At 36.4% G+C, this 25,795-nt stretch overlaps 1 long non-coding RNA gene across 2 annotated transcripts; it reads left to right on the forward strand.

Annotated features, from left to right (window-relative positions):
• The first annotated feature begins 4,016 nt into the window (after positions 1 to 4,016).
• Positions 4,017 to 21,947, forward strand: LOC113948883. 2 transcript variants are annotated; one of them, XR_003528268.1, is made up of 4 exons: positions 4,017 to 4,173; positions 5,485 to 5,576; positions 14,503 to 14,589; positions 21,734 to 21,947. It is a non-coding gene; the product is annotated as an uncharacterized LOC113948883 (long non-coding RNA). The 2 variants fall into 2 exon arrangements; XR_003528267.1 differs by having other exon boundaries at positions 4,125 to 4,135.
• The last annotated feature ends 3,848 nt before the right edge of the window (positions 21,948 to 25,795 follow it).

The raw sequence follows: 25,795 nt of genomic DNA on the forward strand, positions 1-25,795 counted from the left end.
GCCCTCCAGGACCTATGTCAGTTCTTTGGATAAGTTGTAGAAAACTTGGACATTAATTTCGTGGCACAAAGTAACACTGTCTATCGAGGGGTTTTGGTTTGATTTGTTTTTTTCGATTTCATTCTTTGTTTATTTTCCACTCCATTTCATACTTAAAGACCCTTGACAGTAAGGGCATGTTTGTCTTACCTGTTTTGTGTTTACCTGGAACCAAACTTTTCCATGGTTGCAGATTTCTTTCTTGGTTTGGATTTTCAGCTGTGCTGTTTCCTGTACGATTGCCCATGATGTTTCCTTCAAACATGCATTCCAGCTTGTAAAACTGAATAGTCTCCCTGGTTTTGTTGAATCTAGGAGCCATCTTACTGGTGAAGACCTTGTGACTGCTGGAGGTATCCTTACAGTGTAACTAACCTTTGCAAGAAACTTCGTGTATTAATACCTGGATCATAAAGCAGTGAGCAGTTTTCTGGTTACACTGGCTTTTCTTCTTTATCCTCCTGAAGTTTTTCCCATTTATTCCGTTCTTTATCCCTTTCACTCTAAACCTGGAGTGTGGTTTCCTGGATCAGGAGTCTGTGATGCTGGGTGTCTCGGGGTGCTTCCTAAAACTGTTTTGTGTCTCCTGAGCCTTACAGCATTTCCTGCAGCCTCTGTGGATCTTACAGATGCAGTGTCTCTGTCAGAGTTAGACACTACTCATGGCTTTTTATTGCATGCATGGCCTGTTGATAGCAGGTGAGGACCTAACGTTGTATGTGTTGTGTGTATAACATTGTGTGTATTCTTGGGGGGGAGAAAAAAAGAAAAAAATCAATGAACTATATTTCCTTAGTAACCATCTCTGTCCATGTTTCCTGGCAGAGTAGGTGCTTGCAGAGATACAGGTGTTTAGATTATGCTGTTCAGTTTTCTGTATGCGCCTTCCAAACTTTTAAACTATGTCACCTTCAGAAAATAAAGAAAGGGAAAAACACTGCTATCCAAATGACAAGTTTGCTACTTTGTGCGTTCCTGGAGGTGGATTCTGGCTTCTGTCAGTTGAAGTTTTCCTGCTCATGTATTCGGATTTCAGCTGTTGCTTTTTCAGATAGATGAAGTAACTCCTCCCAAAGCTGCAATAGCCTTTGCTAGACCTGTTTGTTGTGGTGGCAGGGAAATCCTCCAAATGTGATAACTTGAGGTTTATTAAATTCAAAGTGAATCTAAAAGAGGTATGAGGGAGATAGGTACTGTCTATAGGTACCATTCTCAGAATACAAACTCTCACTTTACCATTTGTCATACTGATGAATTCTTTTTTTTTCTCCCTTTACCCCCCACAAAAAAACCCCAACCAGCAATTAGTGAAAAAGGTGATAACTATCAAAGGTATGACTCCTTTTCCTCTCTCTTGAACAGTTGCAGCTTACACATTGTTTCAACGGATTGGTCAATTTAGTAAAAATAAAATAAACAATAGAAAAGAAAGATGAGTTCTTTATCGAATTGCTTTAAATCACAAGCAGGAGCTAGACTGGCCCACAGATTGTCCTGAGAGGACAGCAAATATGGTGTCTCTTTTTCTTCTCTATCATGTGTAGTTCCATAAAGCAGCATGTGCTCCTCTGAATGTATTTGCTTCATTCTTCCTATTATAAACTTTTTTTAGTCTGTATTATATGCAGAGTAATTTAAAGACACAACAGAATCAATAAAAGCTCTCTGCATTCCTCTCTATTTTAATGTCATTTGTGAAGTAGTTTAACCATTAACATCTATAAAGCCATCTAACTACATGAAGAATAATCACATGATTCATTTTTTTTTCCTAAGGAAATATTAACTTTAAGCTGGGATAACCAACTTCCCAGAATTCACATAAAAACATAATGAAGTTAATATTAAATAAAAGGCTTGTGCAAGCTTTTATTTTTACAATATGTGCTGATGTGTCCCTGATTTAATCAGTTTTGTTTATGATTAATGAATGATTCACCTTGAAGATCAAAGTTTGATTCATATCTCATAAAATATTTTAAGAAATCATCTGTTTAGAATATAAAAGAAAGCTACTTTATGTGTTACCCGGTATTACAAATTTGGCAAAATACACACTGAGCAATAAGAGAGGGAATTGCAGCTGACAGGACATGGGAAAGCTTCAGTTATGACACAAGTGTTACCAAACCTCAGACTGTAGAGGAAATCTTCAGGTATAAATTATGTTGACTCAAAGCATGAAAACTTATCTTTTTTTCTCATTCTCTATGAGGTATTATCATAAATGTTAACTTATGCAGCAGAACCAAAAATTTAATTATGTGGAATATTTTTTATTTTCAATGTATTTATAAAGCAAAAAAGAATATATTCATAAAGGCAGCTGGAAATGTGACTAAGTTGCTTTTGTTAAAGAGGATGCACAATTGTGCAAGTCCAGAGTTTATATTTCACTAGGGGTATAGCCATTTCTGTGACACTTCACCTACATAAAATATTATTAGGTAACATCTGAGGAAAGATCTGAAGTAAACTGTAACAGTTTATACACAGTATCTGTGTATAAATTCAGAGCAGCAAAATTATTTGGTTTTATTATATAAGTGTATCAATCATAACATGTGGGGGGGTTTTCTGATCTGCAGTAAGGATTATTTTGAACAGATCCATGTTGGAGTAAGAACAGGTAAGTTTGCAGGAAACATTATTTATAAATAAACCCTGATATAATGGGAATGCTTTCATGTGCCAGTGACCCGAGATACACAATACTGTATCTTAATTTTCAGAGGAGAAACACTGTCTGAGGATTGCCTGGGGTGGACAGATAATAGCTAATTTGATAGCATTCATTGTGTGATATCTAACAACCTTTTCTGACAAAATGGTTCTATTACAATGACTGTTCTGCTGTTGTCAATGGGTGACAGAAAATTGTTTATGCCCTAGTCCAGTGATGTAACAGAATTATTGTCCAAGTATTAATGGAAAATTCATGGAAAAATTCGACTCTCAACACATATTTATCTCTAGTTCTTCAGTAAAGAGTGGGGGAGCAGATTTTACGTGTTAGTTGTGGCCTGTACAACATTTAACTTTCTTAGACTAATTCTTCAGTGGTAATGATGCATGAGCTACAGGATGAGCAGTTGAAAAACACAGTGCAAAACCAGACTGTGTAAGGTGAGTTGCAATTTGTGCAATAGTTCAACATTCACCTCTCCAGAGAAACATGTTACTGTTTTCCTGGTGAAAGAAATCCTTCTGTCTCTTGTTTTCTTCATTTACTCATAGACAAGTGAACAGTCAGTTACTTGTTTTAGGTAAAGTCTTGCAAGCAGAGGATTATGTAATTCAAATTGATTTCAGTGGCACTAACATATTGCATATTACTAACATAACCTTCTTGACTATTTGATCTGTAACTTGGCATTATATTCTCTCTCAAAGGAGTTTGAGAACTTTTGAACAAATGTCCATTTTCTGGTTCAGTAAGTTCACTGTTACTCATGTAAACTCCATCTGCTTTACTTGGATTCTACATTTCATAACTCTTTGTTCAATGTATCATTTGAGCTGTTTCACCTTGGTATTGACATCACAGAGTTCAATGACTTCTGTATGGCTTGTTTCCCCACTTAAAAATAATATAGCTCTGAGAATTTAGAGTGATCTTTGTCCTGTGGTTTGCTTAATATTGTGGGTTTATGTTTTTCTTATTTGTTCAGAACTATTTGTACTTGGATTATTAATCTATAACTAAATGTTACCCTCTGTGTTCATCCTGCTGACGATAACTGGAATCAGACCAAAGCTATTTTCCTTAAAATTGTGCAAAGCATGTTTATTGGCAGTTTCTTCTTCACTTATGATCTTTTTGGAATCACATCAGAAGGGGGAAATATTAGTTCAGAGCAGTATTAGTACCTATTAGGTCTACCTTTTTACAGCCAGAAGCTTTGGATATTCTACCTAAACAAAGCCTTAATGGGAATACTTCTGTCTCTCTCAACAGCAATGATTCAAGCAGAGAATCTGTACTGTCACTTGAACAATTATGGTTTGAAATGAGCCATGGCCAGTCATTGTCTGAAATCACTGTGTAAATATCATCAAACATTTGTAAGGAAATATCCTATATCACAAGGAATTGGTGAGGAAATGAACCCAAAGGCACTGTGCTATCTCCAGGTTGTCTCCACCTTTGCCTCCTCCAGGGTTCCTCAGAGAGGGCACTTCAGCCTGGTCACAAAATCCAGAGCACTTTACCTTTCCTTGGACTGTCTGTGCCGCTGGCTGTAGGGATGGAAGTCCTTCTGCCAGTGAGAGCTTCCAAGCCTCCCTCAGAGTCATTGCTAGAGTCCTAAACTGTGCACAGGCAGGATCACACGTTTGATCCACTCAAGTTGTACAAAAGATTCCAGACTGAGGAGTTGTTTGAAAGTTTGTACCTAAAAGCAAACAAACCAAGCGTGATGCCATAAGAAAACTTTTTTTGGGTTCACTTCAGTTTCAGATGCTGTCTGCTGTTCTGAAAGGTTGAACAAATGAAAGTTAAAAAAAATTCTTACTTATCATTGGTAGATTGAGTTCTTTATCAGCCTCATGGCATGAGGACTACACAGCTTCTCTGCTGGTACTGTCACTGCAATGTGTGCCATTGTTAAAAGCAGCCTTAAATAAAGGGGTTATAAGATGGATATTTATGTAGAGGTAGAGATCAATATGATAAAAATATGAGATCCTTAATGAGCATGTAACAGTGATGTTAGTCATATAGTGTGTTTTCCTTTTCTTTTTCACTACAATAGCGTGTGACAGATGGTATAAAACGGAGAGCCTCAGCTTCCTAGAAAAATTAATGCAGTTTTGAACATCTGGAAGCACAGAATGCTGAAAAAAAATAGAGACTGTGTGCAGAGTTTTCAAAGAAATAGAGGGTGTCACACACTCCTGTGAGTCTGCTTCATTGGCTGCAAGTGTGTCATGTTATTGGTAAACCTTTTAGCTCAGGCAAAATTTCTCCTGCCATTAGAGTTTTTCTGAGTAATCTGTATTATCTAATCTTTAAAGGCTCTCTACTGACTTGAAGGAGAGTGAGGAACTTCTGATGCCATGGTTCAGATATCCATCTTAGACATTAAATATAAATAAGCATTAATCTGTGATAGTGTAAGTGTTGGGGGATCTTTATGGGTGGAAATTTTGCATACTCTTTTTCCTGACTGTTGTCACTGTGAAAGAATATGGACAAATCTGTTTGGATACATTTTCCTGTCATTGTATTTATCTTGAAGTAATCAATCTTAAAAACATGTTCCCATTCACGTCCTATCAGAAATTTGAGAGAAATTGAAAAAAAAATTCCTTGCTCACATTAAAGTTAATGCAGTTGGAGACTTTCATCATAGATTCTAAGTTATCAAGAAAATAGTTTGAAGTGTAAACAGAGTTTGATGACTTTATCAAAATTTTCCTAATCATAACTGACATCTTTTAAAGGGTGGATTCCTGCTAAGTGGTCTGTATAGCACCACTGATGTGCAAAAGAAGAAGTAACAATGCCAGAGTTCCTCCTCCTCTCATTTTTCGTGGTAAGTGGTCACTCTTTCATATTTGCATAGTGCATAAGTTTGGTTCTGAAACTCATTGAAGACAGATCAGCATTTTTTAAGAACCCTGTATTTGATGTCTAGCAAAAATGTACATTTAAACTAATATTCACCAGTGTGTACATACTGGGTCAAATCCCTTTGTCTTACAAAATATGATATAAATAGTAATTTTTATTTCAGTAACACAATAAAAAATTACTCCAAAAATGTCAGAGATGGGGGAGGCGAACAACTGTGTGAAAAGAGATTAAGTTTTATGTGCTACTTTAGATGAAGTTTTATTTAATACTTTTTATTGTAAACTTTTCAATGCAAGTCTGCAAATTGCATCAACCATCAAACAGGGACTTAAACAGAAACTCTCTCATGATTAATAGCTATTTTAGATCAACTTTTGACAGATTTATAAATTAATTACATGCATAAATAAGTGGGAGAGAGGGCACAAAAGCAAGATGGCTGTGTTATATTGTGATTATATATTTATGCTGACCTGGACCAAGCAAACTTCCATGTACTTACAATTCTAGTAACTATTTGGTTCTGTTTTTAAAGCAAATGCAGCATAATTGCACTAGAATAAACACAGCCAGTTTGAGCTGCATAAATATAATTCATGTCATGGCTCATTATGTGATAATGCAATAAATGGCATAAAGATGTATCAGTATGTGTAAAAATATTGCAAAAAGCTTATTTTTGCAAACAGAAATAGGTACCTTAAATCATGCTGAAAATAGGACTGCACAAACCTTTTTAGTTCATTTAGTTTCCCTGAAAGAGTTAATTTCTAATTGTTTTATTAGCAATGCAACAAGCTAATAAAAATGGAAGCTTGTACTGCTTCGTAGCCGAGGCCTTCATAACGTGCTCAGAGCCCTTTAGTTCTGCTCTTGTTTCTGTGTAGGAATCAATACCACAGGCAGCAATTATGTGGTGTTGTTTTTTGGCTAAAATTCCCACACATCTGGGATAAACAGATATTCTATTCGAACTTCCTCTGTTAACTCCACCAGTTTCCATGGAATGACTCTCTATATGCTTGTTAAGTAAATGATTGTTATAAGACTATGGAGACATGGTCGATCAAATTAACCCCTTTTGTCCAACCTCCAAAATGGTTCCCTTCATTTGCCTAAATTCAGCTGCTTTGGGGAATTTTTTCAAGCTTGAAGGACTCTCTGGATTCATCACATTAGCAAACTGTAACCTGAGAAGAGGGTCTTTGGAGCAGCAGGACTTCTTTGGCCCCCAATTGTTTTGCTAATCAAGATTATTGCCACTATTGAGATGTGGAAAGATAGCCTAGCTGACAAAATTTGTCAGCTTCCCATGAAATAGTTCTGTCAGTTTAGTCAGGGTGCCGGCTAATATTAACATATAAATGAAGTCTCTCCCCCTCACCCCTTAATAGATGCAGAGAAAATATAAACACACACACAAAAAACCCCTCTGTGCTTAAATCAAACAAGCTTCTTTTCTCAGCTCTAGCCCATGTCCCTGGAAATCCTGTGAGTAGTGGAGCTAAAGGGAGGGGGGAGGGAAGTAGAATTTGCACAAAACTACTTTTAAGCCATAAAGCGGCAAAGCCCCACTCCCTGCTGATAGCAACAGGAGATTGATTACGCCTGCAAAAGTACAAATGGTTGCCTGAATGCAAGTGGCAGACCTCCAAAGCAGTATGCTCTATGTGCTGGTTTTACATTTTACAGCAGAGGACTTGGATACAAAGTGGAAAAGTGGAACAGGGGGTATGAAAGAGTTATCTTTGCCCGGAGGTCAAACCCATGAGAGCAGTCCCTGCTGGTCTCAGAGCCGGGCCCAGGGGGACGGTGGGGGCAGCCCGGGCTCGGCGCTGCCATCGGCCCCACGGCACCCGCAAACTCAGTCCCTCAGCACCTGTTTTCTGCCTTTCACTCTGTTTTCTCATAATCAGAATACATATCGTATTTTTCAGCTGACCTACAAGGTGATATAACCTAATGCTCTTTCACCCCCTTGCACAAATTTTGCATTACTTTGTCGAAGGCAAATGCCTTGCATCATTCTGGCGGCAACTCTTTCAAATCCCAGCTGTACCAGATCATAAAGAAGTAATTCAAACTTGCACTCGTTTTAACTGTAAGTGGATCTACTGAAAGTTCTCTTCATCCTTTATCCTGATTTAAATATAAATAAATAAATATCTCGTGATATTTGTAATCTGCAAGTCGGCAATATTGGCCTTTTGGTACTAAATTAGCCCTTGAATGGCAACTGTGCAGCAGCTTTGTGTAGTTAGTGTACCCATCGGAGATGACTCTTCTAACAAGTTCAATAGGCTTTGCAAAGCATAGCTTTAAATAGAAGAAATCCTTCAATCATGATTTGTTCTTGCTTTATGAGAAACAATCAGATTATTCCTTTGTGCTGAACTGTGACAATACTCTAAAGCATGAATGAAAACTAGAATATATGTTCCCTCAGTGGATTACATCAGCCCTCTTGATTATTAGGCTAACATGAAAAATAAATTTAAGGTCTAAAATATCTGTCACTGAAGAGAATATTAAGAAAATTACTTGGGAGAAGTTCGTGGGAACTTCAGAGGCAATGAGTTAATGAAAAAGCACAGTATTTGTTAAGAAGTTCAAAGCAGATCATTCCTAAAGAGTTCTAGGTGAGTAGCTAAGCTTCCTATTTCATAATTTCTGAAGTTGTCATACAGACTTGATTTCAACTTCTCCAAAAATGTCGTGTAAAATATTGCATTGTTTACCCAGAATGTGGAGCTAAAGAAGCATAATCCAACAGTACCATTGGTACCTACTGCCCTGAGTTTAAAGGGGCTTCCAGTGTTCATGCTCCTACCTTTGATCTGAACTTTCTCAACTGAGAAAAATGACTGGGAGCCACAATGTTAAGCATTGTTTGCAATAGGACAGAGTTAATAAAAATTCAGATCTCAGAATCAATGTGAATTTCGTGGATTTCGGTTGTAGCTCAGTGAAGGTTGGTTCCATTGAATCCTGCTCCCTCCTGTACTCTGACCCCTCTCCTGAAGGGTGTGAGATGGGAGAAGGCTGAGGAATATCTTACTTATTACCCAACATGCAGTGTGTTGATGTTGATGTTTTTGTACAAATGAATGAGTAGTCTTTGCCCCAGGGAGTTCACAATCTGTTGTAGCTTTTAGTTATCTGTTACAGTATCAGTTCATCAAAATATATATATTCTAAACTTTAAGTTCGTTCAGCCTTAGACCCTCTCGCAGTCTGGCTTCTGTTACAAGCATCAAGTCCAAAACTTTATATCCACCTTTAAATAGTTAAAAGAGTAATATTGACCGAAACTCAGTCTTCTGCTAAACAGCTGTCTTTCAGGCCAGTGCCATCCAAAACTCATATAAAGTTTCCAGGAGTCAGCAAGACACACTTGACCACGTGCGTTGAAACCTCAGTTTACTCTGCATGACTTCTGCTCACGTTTGTTGCTGGTCACACTCCTTTTTGCACCTGCAGGACTTGTCAGGTATATAGTGCCACAAAGAAAAAGAAGTCCCGCCCAAAGGCAAGGGTGTGGAGCTTTCCCCCACTGTGGCAACTGCCCAGCTTGCAGACTTGCCTTGGAAGGGGAGCGGAGTGGGGCTTATAATGGAGCCCTTCATACCTCGGAGAGAACAGCTGCCTCACACTCCAGTGCACACAAACAAAACACCTGCTCAAACCAGAAAAAGCAGTAAGCAATGAGACTGGCTATGTGATGGATGTTGTTTAGACTTTCTCTTTTATCTTTTCTCAGATGTTATAACGTGTTTTTCAGCATTTTGAACGTTTTGAAAAATTGTGCGATTTTGTTTCTAAAAACATTTTTTTCTTCTCCTTTTGAGGAATATTAAAAAACGCTGTCAATATTTTGCTTTTCATCATTAGTAAAGATAAACCTCCATAAGGTTGGCTTGGGTAAGCATCCTGCAGGTTTGGCTACCCAGCTTTTAGCCTTACTTCAAACTGTATCACATCAACTTGAATACAAGCAGCCCTTCATTCTTGCCTACCCTTTTACAAGATGTTGGACAGATACTGAGTTTTGCCTAATGTGGTGTTTTTCTCTTGTATGTTGTAGATATGAGGGTGTATTTCTTGCACACAGTAATAAAGAGTTTCATTTACCCTGTTGAAGGGGCTTTTAGTGAAACTTCATATTGACATTTTAATTTTAAGATATAGTTTTCAGTGTATCAGGCTGGGAGACAGAAATTACTCTTCAGGAATGGTGGAGAGATAAGCAACTCCACTGAAAATTATTATATGACGCTGATTAAATGATGATGAGCTTATATGATAATATCACCAATAACATACTGTAACTCCTCACTTGTGTGTTCTGTTTCACACAGATTCATCCTTGTTTCTGATAGATTTCCATCATTTTCAGCTGAAATACCCATCAGGGCAGGGAAGCTCTCCATAATGCCTGTTGTCATATGGCAGCTGTTATCATTTGGACTTTGTTATACAAATTTATCGTCTCCACCCATTCATAATAAGCCTGACTGATACCATAAAACCCTATACTGCCACCAACAATAATTGTCATTCTGTTTGGAAGTCACAGAAGAGAGATTAAGGACTTAATGTTTAAATTTTAAACGAAATATTCTCTCACCATTATGGGTGGTCTCCTTCCCAAACCTTGGTAGGACAGTATAGTAACTCTACCCAGTGCTATTGCCTGAACTAAGCATTAAAAAAAAAAAAATTGTCTTCAGCGCTGTCAACCTTTAAATGTTCTAAGTTGAATATGCACATAGTGTGTATACATCAATCAAAATAAGTTTCAACTTCCCTTTTTTATTTTTAGCCTTGTCCTGAATTTTATTGGACTGACTAACTCTAAATAATAAGCATAACTATTTTATTTAACCAAGGGAAACGAGTGGGAACAAGTTCCAACTGACAATGGCTCTCTGCTGGAACCCAGAGAAGCAAATGCAAGCAATGCAGTAAGGAAGATCAAACTTGTTACACTGCTGATATTCTAAGAGTTTGAACTCAGACTCCCTGCTGACCTCAATTTTACAATGATAATCATTTCCTAAAATGTCTTCATTTTGTAAATGAAGCTGTACCTCCCTCTGAAGCAGGGGTTTGCAAAGATTAAATCATTTACATTTCAAAGTGTTCATTTTTTTGCCAGTGTGAGAAATACTCAAGCAGGAAAATGAGTGCTCCTTTTAATTTTTGAAAGCTGGGAGAGCATTCATAGTGAAAATAATCACAGCCTATTACAGCAGCCTTGCTTACCCATTCCCACTTCAAAAGGATGAGCCTATCTTTTCCCCGCCCAGCAGTGAATGACCACTTAAATGAGTGATGGCTTATTAATACTATGACTCAGCCTCTTCTCGATAAGGAGAACAATAAGGGGTCAAAGCTTGAGCATCCCTTACAGGAATTAATGAGAACATGTTGCTGGTAATTTGGTCTTTCGGAGATTACATTTAAATTAAAAGGTTCTTGTGTCAGGCTTAATGGTGAGACCAACGTTGTCACTATTTGAAATCCAGAGGCCGCATTTTTGTCCTTTCCACCTGTATAATTTCATTGACTTTATTAAGGTTGCCTTGGGAGTTGGACACCATTTAAAGAAAAAAAATTCAGAGAAACTGACAAAAGGAAGTTCTCAAAAAGTAACCCTAAAAAATTGCTCGTATTTTTTTGGGCACAGTGTTGTTTTCAGAGCCAGGACATGTTATTACAAAAACAATGAAATGCACATATTTAAGATATGTTGCATTAATATTTCTTCATAAGACCTGGAACTGATTCATTTCCAAAGAATGAATTTATGTGAAAAACAATTTACCAGGCAGAGATGTTTGTGTAATGGGGGGGGAGGGGTCTTTTCTTTGGTTCTTTATCCTTCTTTCCATTAAAGACTTAGTACCTGGGATGTCTGGTTTTATCCTTAACTTTTTTTTTACATTTTATTATTGATGTTGAAATTGTTGTTGATGCTTTGAAGCAAGAAACACAATGGCGGGATCAAAGTTGTTTAAAGGAGTTAACATTACTAATATTGTTGTGTATGTTATTAACTACAGCAGAGAAATTCAACCCACGGCTTTTTTATTATCTTTTTTTTGTAGTTGTGAAAATACTGCATGTAGCATCTTTTCTGACCTGAAACCAATGAAAAGATGTTCTAGGTAGGATTACAAATATAAACCAGTGTTCATTCTACTGGCTAGTCCATGGTGCATTGCATCTTCAAGGCACTTTTAAAAATGTGAATTAACTATTTATAAACATTTCAGTCATAATCCTAAGGGCAAGTATAGGTAGTACAATTCATCTGTTTTCTCATTGTGCAGTGGTAATAAAAAATGTAGAAAAATGTACTATATTATTATAAAAATAGGTAAAGTATAAACATTTGAATTTTTATGGGCTTGATATGTTATTTCCTATGTATCCAGAAGTTGTATAATAATTTTTGGTTTTCTTTTTATCTTCTGCCAAGATGATGTTACTAAATTTGTTGGAGAACTCCTACAAATCTTGAAAGATCTAAAACCAATACTGTGCTCTAAGAAAAGCAAATATGGTTGTGCTGGGATTAGTTGAAAAACTTACAAAAAATTAATGGAAGAGTATTCATCTAGAACACCAAACCACAAATAAGATTCTCTATTCCAATGTAAAAAGTATTTAGATTTGCACTGGAAAATGGAAGAACAGGTTCCAGCACAAGCATACAAAATACTGAATCATGTCCTAATGAACCCTCCTTATTAGGCATTAGCTCAACCTTTGTGTGATTCTTGGGGAAATAAAATGTCATTTTGAGCAATAGTGTCATCAAATTAAGAATTCAGAAGGTGCAGGGAGGCTAAGTATGTATGGTATTATGATGGCAAGAGACACCGAATTGTTTAAATCCTTCACTTGTCTGTAAAGATGCCTAAAAACTTATTAGTTGAGAAAGATTAGTTAAAAAAGCACTAGTTGAGTGCTTACAAAAACTATGAAACTTGCTTTTCATAGGACCTCTAAGCCTTCTAGGTTTTAAGGAATTAGAAGTCTTCCAGATCCTTTATCATGATCCTTGCTGGGGCCCCAGTGATAGTTTTGGTCCTTTATTTAGTCAGTTAACCATTGATTACTCTGTGCCTACTCATGATGCAATAGGCTTGTACATATTGCTCTTGCCAGAGGCAATGAAAGTTTATACTATTTGGAAGTATAAAATATGACTACTCCATAATCAAGAGAATATTTCATGACTTGGAGTATTAAACAGCCCCTCTTTGCTATGCAATAACTTCTGAAAGGAATGTGAGCCAGAGCAACGAGGAAGAGTTGTAAAAAGAGGGGTCGACTGGGGAGTCCCGTTTAGTTGGTGCCAAGGAGAGGGGCTGGCAGCCCCCAGCACTGGGCACTGGGAAGATGGAGCTGCCTGGAACTGCTGCCAGCCAGAGCCTCCCTGGGGGATGGCTGGCTTGATGCAGAGGACTCTTGTTTTGTGACTAGTGACTGACTTATTGTTCCTGAGAAAAGTGGCAACAAGCCAAGTAAAAGCCCTTTTTGTCCTTTACTCCCAACAGGGGACTTGGTAGTGGTTTGTCATGTGCCTGGGCATAATCCAGGCAAAGTCCCCATATGCAATCAAAATAGATTTTGCTACTGTATGTGTTTCTTAGGAAGTGGTACTCCAAGTTACGGGTACTGCTCATTCTTTTATTTAATGTTTTTGTCTGATTTCAATGCTTAATTTTCTTGGGGACTGTTTTTGTCTTTTAATCAATACTCATTTCTCAATATCAGCACTCTTTTAAATAATTCTGATGGAGTATACATTACATAAAAAGAGACATAATTTATAAATAGTGATGTTATGAGTAGCCATCTCTCCTTAATGTAAATTCCAATATATGTCATGATTCCAAATCTCCAGCGTATAGGTTTACCATTTAATAAAAGTATTAGCAGCACATACTTAAATCTCACAGATAAATTATATCCCTTTTGAGCTGTCGTCACAGTAGTTTGTCATTATTGTTCTTTATGCCCTTGTAGCCTTTGTTAGACTTATATTTGTAATTTTAAAAGTTATTATTATCATTTTCTAAGGTACTTGAATGCAGTAGGCCTAGAGGTACCAGAAAATCAATCTTAGCTGTTAATCTGGAGCTGATGTAAGGTTTTGAGCTGTTTTCCACAGTTTGAATACTGTGTAAGAAGGCTATAGTGGAATATAGATATCTTAGATGATCATGATAGATATATATGGCAGACAGAGTCTCACAATTATTCATGCTGAGTAGTGGTTCTCCAGTAGATTATTTCTATTAAATCCAGTGGAACATTACAGGAAGGCAGGGGCTGTGCAGTGCAATTTAACAGATAATTTGTTTTAGCTGCCTTTTCTTGCAACAAATCTATGTTTTGTAGTGCAATATTAAGAAACGTTTGAGAAAAAAATGTCTTCTGTCAGAAAATATCATCTCATTTAAAACACAAAGGTTCATACAATGCTTTTAGGTTCCTGGAAAAAATATAATTGCATCCAGATTACGGTGATTGGTCTAAGAGAGTTGCCTCTGTAATAGAATGCACAATGTTGGCATTATCCCCTCTTATGTTAAAACACATTTGGCTGCCGTAAATATTTCTACAATATTGTAGAAATATTTCTGCAATAATTCTAAGTTATCTCTGCATAATTGTAGAAACTCTATATTAAAAAGTTAATAGGAGAAGTTGAGGAAATTGATACAGAACATATCTAGAAGGTGGTTAGACTGTTCACCCAGAATCTGCAAGTGGGGAGGATATTGCCACATCCATGTGACTGCTAAGGTCAGATTGGATACCTGCTTTTTCATTAAAACCTTAAACCATTCCCTTTTACTCTTGTGCAGGTATAAGGACAGAACTGGTGGAATGTGAGACTCAGGGGATAAGAAAGATGTGGCACTCAATTCTGCTTTTTAAAGAGTATCCTAGTTGTAAGTATCTTCAAGAGTTGTTTATTTCTTATAATTTTAACAGCCCTATCTTGCTGTGTAATACCATTAATATGTACCTAGTGCAAGGTAGTGCGAGAAGTATTCCTTTTTCTTAGGGGAGGAACCTTATCCCGATTGCTTAACAGAACACTTTCATTAATGAAATGGTGCTGCTTATCACAAAATCAGCTTTGTTCATGTTTGCATTATTGTAGCTTCAAAATGCTTCCTCTTTATCCATGGTTCTTTCCTGATGATATTGGAAGTAGCATGGTTCCCAAAAAGATGTTTTAGCGTTTCTCTTCTGAGTAACTATGAAACACTGAAGTACTTTCTATTGATTTAGATTTTGTATCTCATAGGTCCTGATCCCTCAACTGAAATATTTAACAGGGGAATGTCTGGGAGTGGTTTATTAATGAAATGTGTATGGTCTAGAATGTAGTGCACTGTTGACAGATTCAGTAGGAGTCCCCGTCTGACCAGTAAAGACTGGCAGTGTAAAGCACTCTGAGGGCAAGGCCAAGCACAAAGCAGAATAATTTAGGCCCATTCACCTATGTAAAATTCCTACATAACTGATTATATTTCCCTTCATACAAGGAGAAATGCAACATACTCTCAGCTGTCATCTGATAGGGAACCATCTTCTGGAACACACAACCAGTTTGATTGTGGGACACTTAGTCCAGGTGGAATTTCTCCAACTTTCCTGGAGTTAAATTGTTGCCAGGATTGTGTCCTGCAAATAAATAGAGGAAAGAGATAGTCCTGCTGGAGACCTGATTCTCAAAAAAAAAAATTTTTTTTAAACAAATGGCATTTCTGAGAAATTGAGTAAAATGTTTCAAGATAAAAGAATGTTTGAGAAATTGAGTAAAATGTTTCAAGATAAAAGAATGTTAAATATAGCTAGAAATAAGAGAGCCATATGTTGAAAGCATATCAGCTTTGAAACCATGCACTTAACCCTGGGACTCAACAAGATCTCACATTTTAAATAAAAAATTTAACTTCCTGAAAAGATAAAGTTCATTCATCTTGAGGGTATCCTAGAAAAAAAATAGGGAAATGTAATCCATGGAGAAACCCTTCACTTAGATAAGCATCTTTGACATTAGGAAAAAAAGAATATAATATGTAAAAATAAGATGGGTTATATCCATTCCTAAAGAGCTGTGTTGTTACATTTGTACATCAAAGTTGGATTAGGGTTATTTTCTGAGTGGTTTTTTTGGCTAACAAGTACATTATCTTACAAAGCCATTGCCAGAAACATAAAATCTTTGTTCAATGGGAAAGAAATGCACCATTTTAGCACTCCTATTTGAAACATTATACAGAGTGCAGGCTGTTCTAAGTTCAATGCAAGTGTTACATAAATATACCGATTAGAAATTTGGTTCTCTAGAAGGAGTTTGTTTGGATGCTTCTAAATAATATTTATAAATGTCAACATTTGAGTATAAGACAGTATACACAGTTTGTCCAACCATCATCTATGTTCAATTGAATTGATTTTATTTCTTACACAAACTTGAGTTTTCATCCCAGAATAAGTTTTCCAGTAACAAAAGGGCAGATCAGGAAATGTGTAAAATGGATCAGTGCCCAAAAGACTAAAGTTATACATCTATTCTTGGAAAAACATGAGGACATGATGTCTTAAAAAGAAAGGCATAAATTCATTTGAACTTGCATGTTGAGCTGCACTGTCCCTAGAAATCCTCAGCATGTTACTGACTGGGACACGTAGGCTCTACTTTGGAGGTTGTTACCTTAGGGAGGACCAGTGAGTGCCATTGGAATAGAGTGGCCAGCTTCCCCAGGGATTTTACTGATTTTCATGGAGTGCTCAATAGTCTCAGTGTGTTGGCACGAGAGGGTGTTCCATCTTCAATGGAGCTTTCTTTCATTCAAGAGGCATTCAAGTTCTTGCCATTTCGGACACATTTGAAAACGCTTTCCAGGTAAAACTGTTGAGTTTACATTCCTTGTTTCAAAGAACCCACATTTTACCTGTGCCTGCACAAACTAGTCTGACACCCTTTTAGAAATCAGGTTTACCTTTTCCCTTTTGTACTGAACACTTCATAAGCCCCAGTAAAACTGCAGCCATGGTGGAGAAAAAACACATGGTGCCAGTGGTAACACCCTCTGAGAAACAAGGAAAATTTAAGGAATTAGGAGTACAACAATCTCTGATAAAACCTGCCCAGTTATTTAGCGTAATAAATGCATTTTGGAACAGTATCATGTTCATTATATACATTAAAAGAAGCAAACACATATTTGATTGTCTCATTAAGAGCAAAAGTTATATTTTTCAGTAATGTCCATGGCACTGGATCCAAACTGTTGGAGAATTGCTTGAATAAATGCACTGTGTTTTCATGACGAATGCTTTCTCTAGAAGTTACCCTACCTTCTGATGATTGAGTCTAACCCTCTTTAACTACTTTGACAAAATTATTGCCTGAAGTAGCATTTTTAATTAGCATTCTTGTTTGTTTATGTCTAGGGATTGAGGGGGAAAATAACTAAAAGCTTTGGAACAGCTCTTGAGTCTGCACTTGCTCTAAGCTGGAAGAAAATAATTTTTAGTATATGTTTAAAATTATGTAACACATTTCAGATGTTGGTTCCGATTACTGTTAAAATGACATTCAAATCTGGGAGTGCTTCTCGCTGGTTTTGTCCTTTTAAAAATTTCCACTGTGCTTTTTTTCATCTTTAATTAAATTTCAATTCATTTTATAATAGCAATTAAAGTATTTACAGCAAGAAATTCTATCCATTTGCAAAACTGCAATAAATTGTAGCATTTTCACAAACAAACAAACTTTGTATAAGGTTTGCAAAGTCTTTATCCTGCATTTGTAAGGCATTGAAGGGTAGATCATCAGCTGGTATAAGTCACTGTCATTCACTGGAGTCAGAAGAGCAATTTTGATTTACAACAGTAGAATTTGGCCAATAATCTAATTAATATAATCAAAACCATGTACAGACACCAGAATAAACAATACCAAACAGTAAGGCAAGTAACCTATCTTACAACGAAAATAAAATGAATGTCCCAGGCTTCTTAAATCACTGTTTCATTACATAGCTTTGCTTTTTATCATCTTTGATCTCCTTCATTTCATTAGAGCAAACTTCTCGTTAGAGGCATGAATGTCTTCCTATGAAATGGATCTCACTTTCAACACTGATATCTACTGACTTTTTCCAGTTTCAGCTTTAGTCTTTTTATACAGTACTTAAAAAAAGAAAAAAAAAAGGCAAAAACCAAAACAAATTATTACATCATAAGTAGAGGAACATATGGCACATCCAAAAGTGAGTACACAATAAATATGTTTCTAATAAATACTTTGGTACTGAGTAAATTACAGAAGAGAGTAGACAATAAACCACCATTCTGCTATTTATGCCTTTTCTTAGTATGGTAGCAGTTATTAAATTAGTTTAATCATAGCCAAGCAGTTGAGGTGCAGTAGCACTGCTTATTACACCAGCCATTATCATCTCACTGTTACCTTGGGCTTTCCTCATCTGTTTTGTATTCACTGTATTGCTCAGATGTATAGCTTGCAAGCTTTCTTATGTTATATAAAAAATGGGTATATTTGCATGTCACAACTGGGCCTTGATATATGATTATGGCCTTCAAGTTTTTTTCAAGAATATATACTGATTATAATAATTTCAGGGCAATGGAAAAAACTCATTTAGCCTCAGGATAGAACACTGTGTAAAAATTTTACCCTGTTCAGCTTGTATTGATTCACAGCTGCATAGAGAAAGAGAAGAGAGAAAGCTTAGAAGAGCATGCCCACTACATACCAATTTTAGCAATGGTTGTACCCAAAGTAAATTCTACAAAGGGCATTTTTTTTCATTAAGTTATACCAGTTCAATTGTGGTGTTTATGAATTCTGAGTATTGGGATGAATCAGGGCATTTTCAGTGGGCTCCCTCACCTGTAATAAAAGTAATGGAAGACCTGTATTTTGAAAAACTCTGCATTTGGGAGCAGATTCTTATATCTGGAGGTTGGACAAGTGAGGCTTCTGCAAATACACTGTCCCATTGCAGCTTTCTAATTAAAGATCAGTTGCAGGAAACAGTAAATTTAAAATAGTGGTGACAATATTAAAAAATCCCATGGAAAAAGGAGACCATTGAAGATAAGAAGGCAAATATCCTATTAGAAGAAATAGAACTAAATGCTCTATGGTGACTCTAAAGCATTGTGCAAGTATTCACAGTGAGCTATAGATGAGAATATGAAAAAGATGAGTGTTCTAACATCAAGGGGCATGAATGACAAACAGATGCTAAACAGACAAATGAGCTATGGCTGAAGGAGGCCAGTGCTGTTGTATGCTGAGGGAAGAGAGAGGAGAGGAAGAGGTGGATAAAAAAAAATATAGCCCCAGAGAAAGCTGAAAACCATGCTGAGAAGTAGTCTGGAGAAGATCACAGGAAACAGCTTATGGAATTAAAAACATTTGGGAAATTACAGCACTTAGGAGGAATTAAATATAAGAAAATAATGGTCATCTATGAAAATAGAAACTTCAAAAAGGAAGGGACTGCAGCACAGAACCTGGAGGAGAAGAGCTAGAAAATGAGGAGATATGATCTCAGCATGAATAAAGAGACATGCTAAGGACCCCGTGCAACATATCAGTCTCTAGGAAGACCTTTCATGAACAGTTAACAATAGACTTTGGCAAGAGAGAGCAAGGAAATGTCTGAGAGACAGGCATATCTGACTGAAGTGATGGTCTTACATCAGTCCCATCATGACTGGGAAGAATGTGTATCAGATATAAATAGATTCTTAATTTATTTCAAGTGGTTATAACTTGCTTTTCACTGATACTCCTTATTGTTAATTTGTTAAAGATGCTGGAATATATAGATAAATATAAGCATAATTTACAAAGTAATGTAAATTTACATTGAAAGAGAAGTGCTAAAATTGTGCAAATGTATTTTTTATATTCCTGATGAATTAACCATATTGAAATTATTATTTTCAGACTCAATTCTCCCATTAAGCCAGTGGAAATATTTGTCCTGTATTCAGATTTAAGAAATGGACCCAAGCATAGATAAGAAAATGAGTTCATAATGAGAACAGATGCTACAGAGACAAAAGATATCTTTAAAAATCGTATATGGCTTAATCCCATTACCATTTGCTGTGTGCATTTAGAGTCTAGCTTTTATAAGTGTTTAGCAGTTGTTCCTCTCAGCAGTGCAACATGTGTCTGACTTAGGAGCTGCATAGTCAGTGCTCACCTCCCTGCCTCTGTCAGCCAGGTAACTCTTTCTGTGTGTTTGTCAGACCATTTCTGTACCAAAGATAGTATGAAGTTTCATGGGAGCCCAAGTTTCATCTCATTTCCTTCATGCAAATACTTCTAAGGTGCAGACTGCAGGACTTGAGAATCTCATTGAACCAGACAGGAATTAGACACCTCAGTACCTTTGTAGATCTTGGTCTAGCCTAGAGTTTCATGAACAGGGCTTAATACAGTGCCTTCTACCACCATCAGTATGGTACCCAATTTTAAGTGCTTATTTATCTGAACAGAGCTTGCTTGTTAATTTGTTAAAAGTTTTGAGAGACATAATCCCAGAGCCTGGTTAGGCTAATGTAGAGTAACTCAGCTGCTACTCATTTTTTTCTTTCAAAATTATCCAGAAGGTGAGAAAAGTAGTTTAAAATTACTTTAAGAATGGGTTCCAGATCTCTCATAGGTTGAGTGAAAGGGATGAAGCCCACTGGGGAAAAGGGGGAGTGACCAGCTGTGCTTGGACAATGCAATTTTTTTCAAACTATGGGGATGTGGGAAAAAAATGCTTTAATTGTGGGTTCTGTGAATGATGATCCAAGTATGCCTAAGAACAGAACCTCAGATTCCTAGTGAAAAAAATTCTTGAGTATGTGTGTGTGTATTTGATTTTCTACATACCTCTGAGGTGATTGCCAAGAGAGAGCTTTTTACCTTTTAGTTTTGTACATCCTTGTTGAGATTATGAATTGGTCATACCATAACAGCTTAAAGTGACAGTCATCAAATGCTTCTGTAATCATAGTAATGGTCATATCTTTCAGTTGTATTGCAAAATGGCTGTGTAAACTGAGCATCTATGTAAAATACATTAGTGAATTCAAGAAATTTAACAAACATCAGAGTAATGAGAAAATTTGGGGAAAAAATAGAAAATCACGTGAGCTACTTGATTCTCATAAGCTTCCATTTTAGAAAGTGAAGGTGTTGCAAGTTTGTCAGGGAGACTGTTACAGTGATTGATTTGAAGTTGACCTAGATGTACTGCTGCAACAGTGAGCACAGTTTGGAAATGTGCATTAAATGCAGTTGATAGTGGAAATAGTAGGATCAGAATATGAAAGAGAGAAGAAACCAGAGTCAGAGGTTCCTCTAAATTCCATATGGCAGCAACAAGTGTGAGGCAAGCTAAGCTTACCTCACACAACAGAAGTCTCAAGTGTTGAATGCCAAGTTAGACCCCAAAAATAACATTTTTTTCCTCATTCACTTTAGCAGAAGTTTAGTAACTGTACAGCTGGCGAGACAAGAGGAAATGAAACAGCAGCATTTCTCAGAAAATTTAAAGATAAGATGCATGCGTGCTAATCAGCCAGTGTTTATATCTTCCTCCTTTGTTTTTCCCTGTCCACTTTCCCAAATTAGAAGGGTACCCTCAAGATTCTGGCAGAAGGAGTATTCAAAAGAAAAGTACAACTGCTTTCCTTAGAAGTTCAGCCAACTTAATGCAGCTAGAGCCCTTACAGAGTGGCATCTACCTATCCTGAGGAAGCTGAAGGTTGTTTTACTCCCAGAAGAACACATTGTTCCACCTTATGTTTCTTCAATATTTTTCTTAATCCATTACTACTTGCAACTTTGCTTCTGGGTAATAAGAGCTCATTACAGTACCAGTTACAAACTGGTCACCAAGGAAGGCCTAGACCAAACTACCACACCTTGATAATTCAGAAACCTGAAATGAGAATAACTTGGGCTCTAGGATTTCCACCAGTTGTGCTGAGATTGTGGCTCTTTTCTCTTTCTTAACTAAAATACTCTACATGTTCCAGTTTCGGGTGACATGGAAGTCGTCTTGACCTAGAGCTCTAGAACTGTGAACAATCTTATCTCTACTTAACCTGCAAAACCATCAGATATTTCTGGGCAGAGAATACAAAGCTACATGGGCCAGCAACATGACAAGTGGTATAATATGTTAATTAAATCAGCATAATACAATACCATTGTGTTCCTGGGTAGCCATTTTCATTTTGAGCACCTCAACATGCATTCCAAATTTTTATCCAACCTACAGCTTGATTCTGTATTTATAATATTGGAAGTATTGTTTTTACAAATTTTACAGGATGGTTCTCATGTTCTATACATTCACAGACTGTTAAGTACAAAAGAGGTAAAGAATGAGGATTTCTAAGCCTTTTGAATTTAACTTGTTTTGAAACCCCATCTAGTTATGATATTTTTTTTCTGTATGGATTTAATATTATTTAAATACTCCATGGTAATGGGTTCTGTGCAGGTGATACAGTGGTGTTTCTAAAAGTAATTGTAATTGTAATCCATTTAAGTCTAGCTAGTGCAATACCTTTCTGGTAAAGTCTGGGATTCATGAGACTACAAAATAATTATTAAGATAATAGTGTAAAAAATTGTATAATGTTAGCTTTGATAAATTTTGTTCCATAAAATTAATTTTTGAAGTAGACATTTAGTAGGTTGCGCATATAAGTATCCGCCCTACAAAAGTATATTTTCTCAAATTAAAAATATCTTTCTTACAGAATTGGCTACAACTGCCTTTTCTTATCTCTTATGGTTTCCAGTACTATGTAAATTCATAGCTCAGAGGAATGGTGTAATCCCACATAATGAGTTGCATGATATACTGAGCCAATTTTAATGTATCTTAGTTTGAGAGAGGATTTTATTACTTTTCCCAAATATTATTTTGTTTTTTCAGCATTATCATAAAACCTCATTCATATAACATTAAATATCTTCTTTAAAGCTTACAAAGGCACCAGAACTGAGGGGATATGGATACAATGCAATCCTTAACTCACCCCTATTGTGCAGGAACAGAACAGGAGCCTCAAAGCTGCTGGGGGTCTTACATATCTCATATGTGCTGGAACAATGAAACAAATTATGAACAGGGCTTAAGGCTCAACTCTGAATTCTTGCCTTTGTGAGTTTGTGTCTCATGCATGGAGAGCATTGATTTTGCAAGGTACTCTGAGATGTGGCCTGTCTGTCTGTGAATAGAACCAGATGGATTATTTTCTGAAGTTTGACATTCAGACAGGGATCTCTTCTTCTTTGGTCTGGCACTTTTATTAAGTCTACACAAGTAGGTTTTATGTATTAATTCATTAATTTCTGTAAAAATGTAATTGCACCGATAAAAGCATAAGTGTTAATCTCACACACTGCAATGCTGTTCTGTTCTGCTTTAAAATATGCTAGGATAAAAAATGCAGTTATGTTAATGTGCAGAATCCAAACCCACCCAGTTTAGACTGTACTTAAGAAATTATTATAAGGTCAAAGATGCATATTCAGAGTTATTTCACAGAGAACATCTCAAATGGTAGCTAGTTTTACAAAATGTTTCAAATTTATTGAGTTGGTTGGCAAAAGAAATACGTGGTTGATATAATGACAATGTATGAGTGTTCACAGCCCCTGCAGTCCCACCAGTGATACAGAGCCAGGTCACATTAGATGCCATGGAATTGAATCTGCTTTTGGATAACCTCCATGGGTTTACTCCAAGAAGAAAATATTACTCAGGGTAGCAAGCTAAGCCTTTAGCTGTTCAGAAAACAAATGCTGTATTAAGTTTAATTACTTCAGCCACCTACTAATGATCTGAAAAATCTTTTAACAAACCAAGTGTTCTCAGCTAGGCTGTTGCCTTGGCTGCATGATCTTTCTCTCTACAGCTGTGTGGAAGTGCAGCAATCAGAGTTTAGATCATTCTTTTGGCAGGTAATGAAACATAGAAGCAATTTCTCTTTACCCTTTCACCTTAAATTTTGATTTGGTGACATTATCAGATTGATAAAGATGAGTTAAATCTGTCTCTGCCAATACAGAGAAGTGAACAGAGGGAGAAGTTGTCATTACATATAAAAGAGGTCAATAATTATGGACCAAATCCTGATTTGACTGAAGTGACACAAATGACATGACTTTCAGCAAAATTAATAGTTGCAAATCACTGACAGTGAGCCCTAATAAAATGTTATTTCTATTCATAAGTTTGTTCACAGTTCATATTTGCATTATATAAAGCAAACTTGAAAAATCCTTAGAATATAAATATATTTAATAGAAATATTAAATTTTTTTCAGACTACTGTGAGGAAAACATGGTATGTTCATGGTGTATGTAAAAGAACAACTGTTAGCATTCAATTACATATATATTTGTTATACAGGAACATGCATCTCAGTACAAGCATCAACAATTGGATGCTGTTCTTGTAACAGCCAGTGGAAGCCTTATCCTTTATTCACAATTCTGAGACTTTGAAAAGCAAGTTTCTTAGAAGGTAAAAAATGGTGTGGATACCTTGATCCCTCCTCTTTCTGACGTAGAAAGATTGAACATCGTGAGGTTTTTGATCCTTAAAATGCAATAAGTGTGAGTCATAAAAGATACCATATAACAGTTCTCCTAAGAAGTAGGTGCAGGACACCTTTTTAGAGCTTAGGGAGCTCTGCTTCACCACCTCCTTGGCCATCCTTTCAGTGTGATTTATATACATATGTGGAACACACTTAGAAACTTTCAGAATGCAAGATTTGTACAGTGGGACGTAACTAACTGAACAATTATTTTCAATTTTTAGTATAGCTACTGCATGTCAGAAAAGTAGATGGAAGTTCCTTTAGTTTTGTTTTAATTACAGTTCCATGACAGCATTTTCTCAACTTCTAAATAGGTCTCTGCTTTTTTTTTTTTTTTTTCCTTACAAGTGAAAAAAAAATCACTGGCCTGTTCAGAGAAAAAAATTTTCTTTGGTCTCAAGGCTTATGTATTCACTAAGGAGGTTGGACTGTGCTCCAGCAAACAGAATTAATCAGCAAGTCAGTGCTTTCCAGAAGTAATGTGTAACACCTTGTTTTGTTCCTTGGTTCAAAAGGCACTGTCACTGTTGTACACCAGTGTGGGTTTTTTTTTTTTTTAAAGGCTATAATTCATATGCAAACTAAGGAGGAATTCATGATTTCATAATAAAATGTTGAAACGCTTTGATCATGAGCTGGAAGGAGGTGTGAAACAGTGCTTCAGAAACAGACAGATATTTGTGTAATCAGCCTTTATGTATTGCCAGTTCAGAATAATAACATATAAAAAGCCCCAACTTACCTCATCTGCCTGGTACAGCCAAGGCATAAATAAAAGAGAACAATGGAATTACTATTACTCACTCACTGAGCCCCAGCTACATCACTGTATTCTTTATAATTGCTGGCAAGAAGATTAATGTTTTGTTAAATATCAGAGTAAGGTCACAAGGGGGCTTGCAGGGCTGTCTAAACATCCAGGTTTTAAACTTCCTTTCTTCCTTCCTTCCTCCCTTCCTTCCTTCCTCCCTTCCTCCCTCCCTCTCTTTCTTTTTCCCTTTTCATATTTTTTTTATTTTAATTTCACAGATATGAACTTTCAGCATTTACTTTAATTATTGTGACTTTTACATTTTTGCATTTGAAAACTTTTGACAACACAAAAAACCAAGTAAGGACAGCAATTGTATGACTGATAAAGCTTAATCACCATATTGATAGGAAGATGGTGGGGTTTTGTGTGTTACAAATAGACACAAGTTCCATTTTGCCTGTCATATCTCTGTTCCTTCATGTCTGTTAGTTCTGTTGTCAAATTGGGATTTTTTTCTCATTATGTTAATGTCAGTTATCTTAAGTAATGATGTATTTGGTTTAAAAACAGTCTTTGTGAATGTCTATTAATTTATAGCTTGTGAACAGCAGGACAACAGTAGTTCAGGTGAAAACCTCATAGTTTTGCATATTGAGGAGATTTTTACCTTATGAAGCTCCAGAGTATATGTACCATCAGACTGAGGTTACCAGCTCAAATT

Source organism: Corapipo altera, unplaced genomic scaffold, assembly GCF_003945725.1.
Source record: "Corapipo altera isolate COAL_440 unplaced genomic scaffold, ASM394572v1 62, whole genome shotgun sequence".
Taxonomy (NCBI): Eukaryota; Metazoa; Chordata; class Aves; order Passeriformes; family Pipridae; genus Corapipo; species Corapipo altera.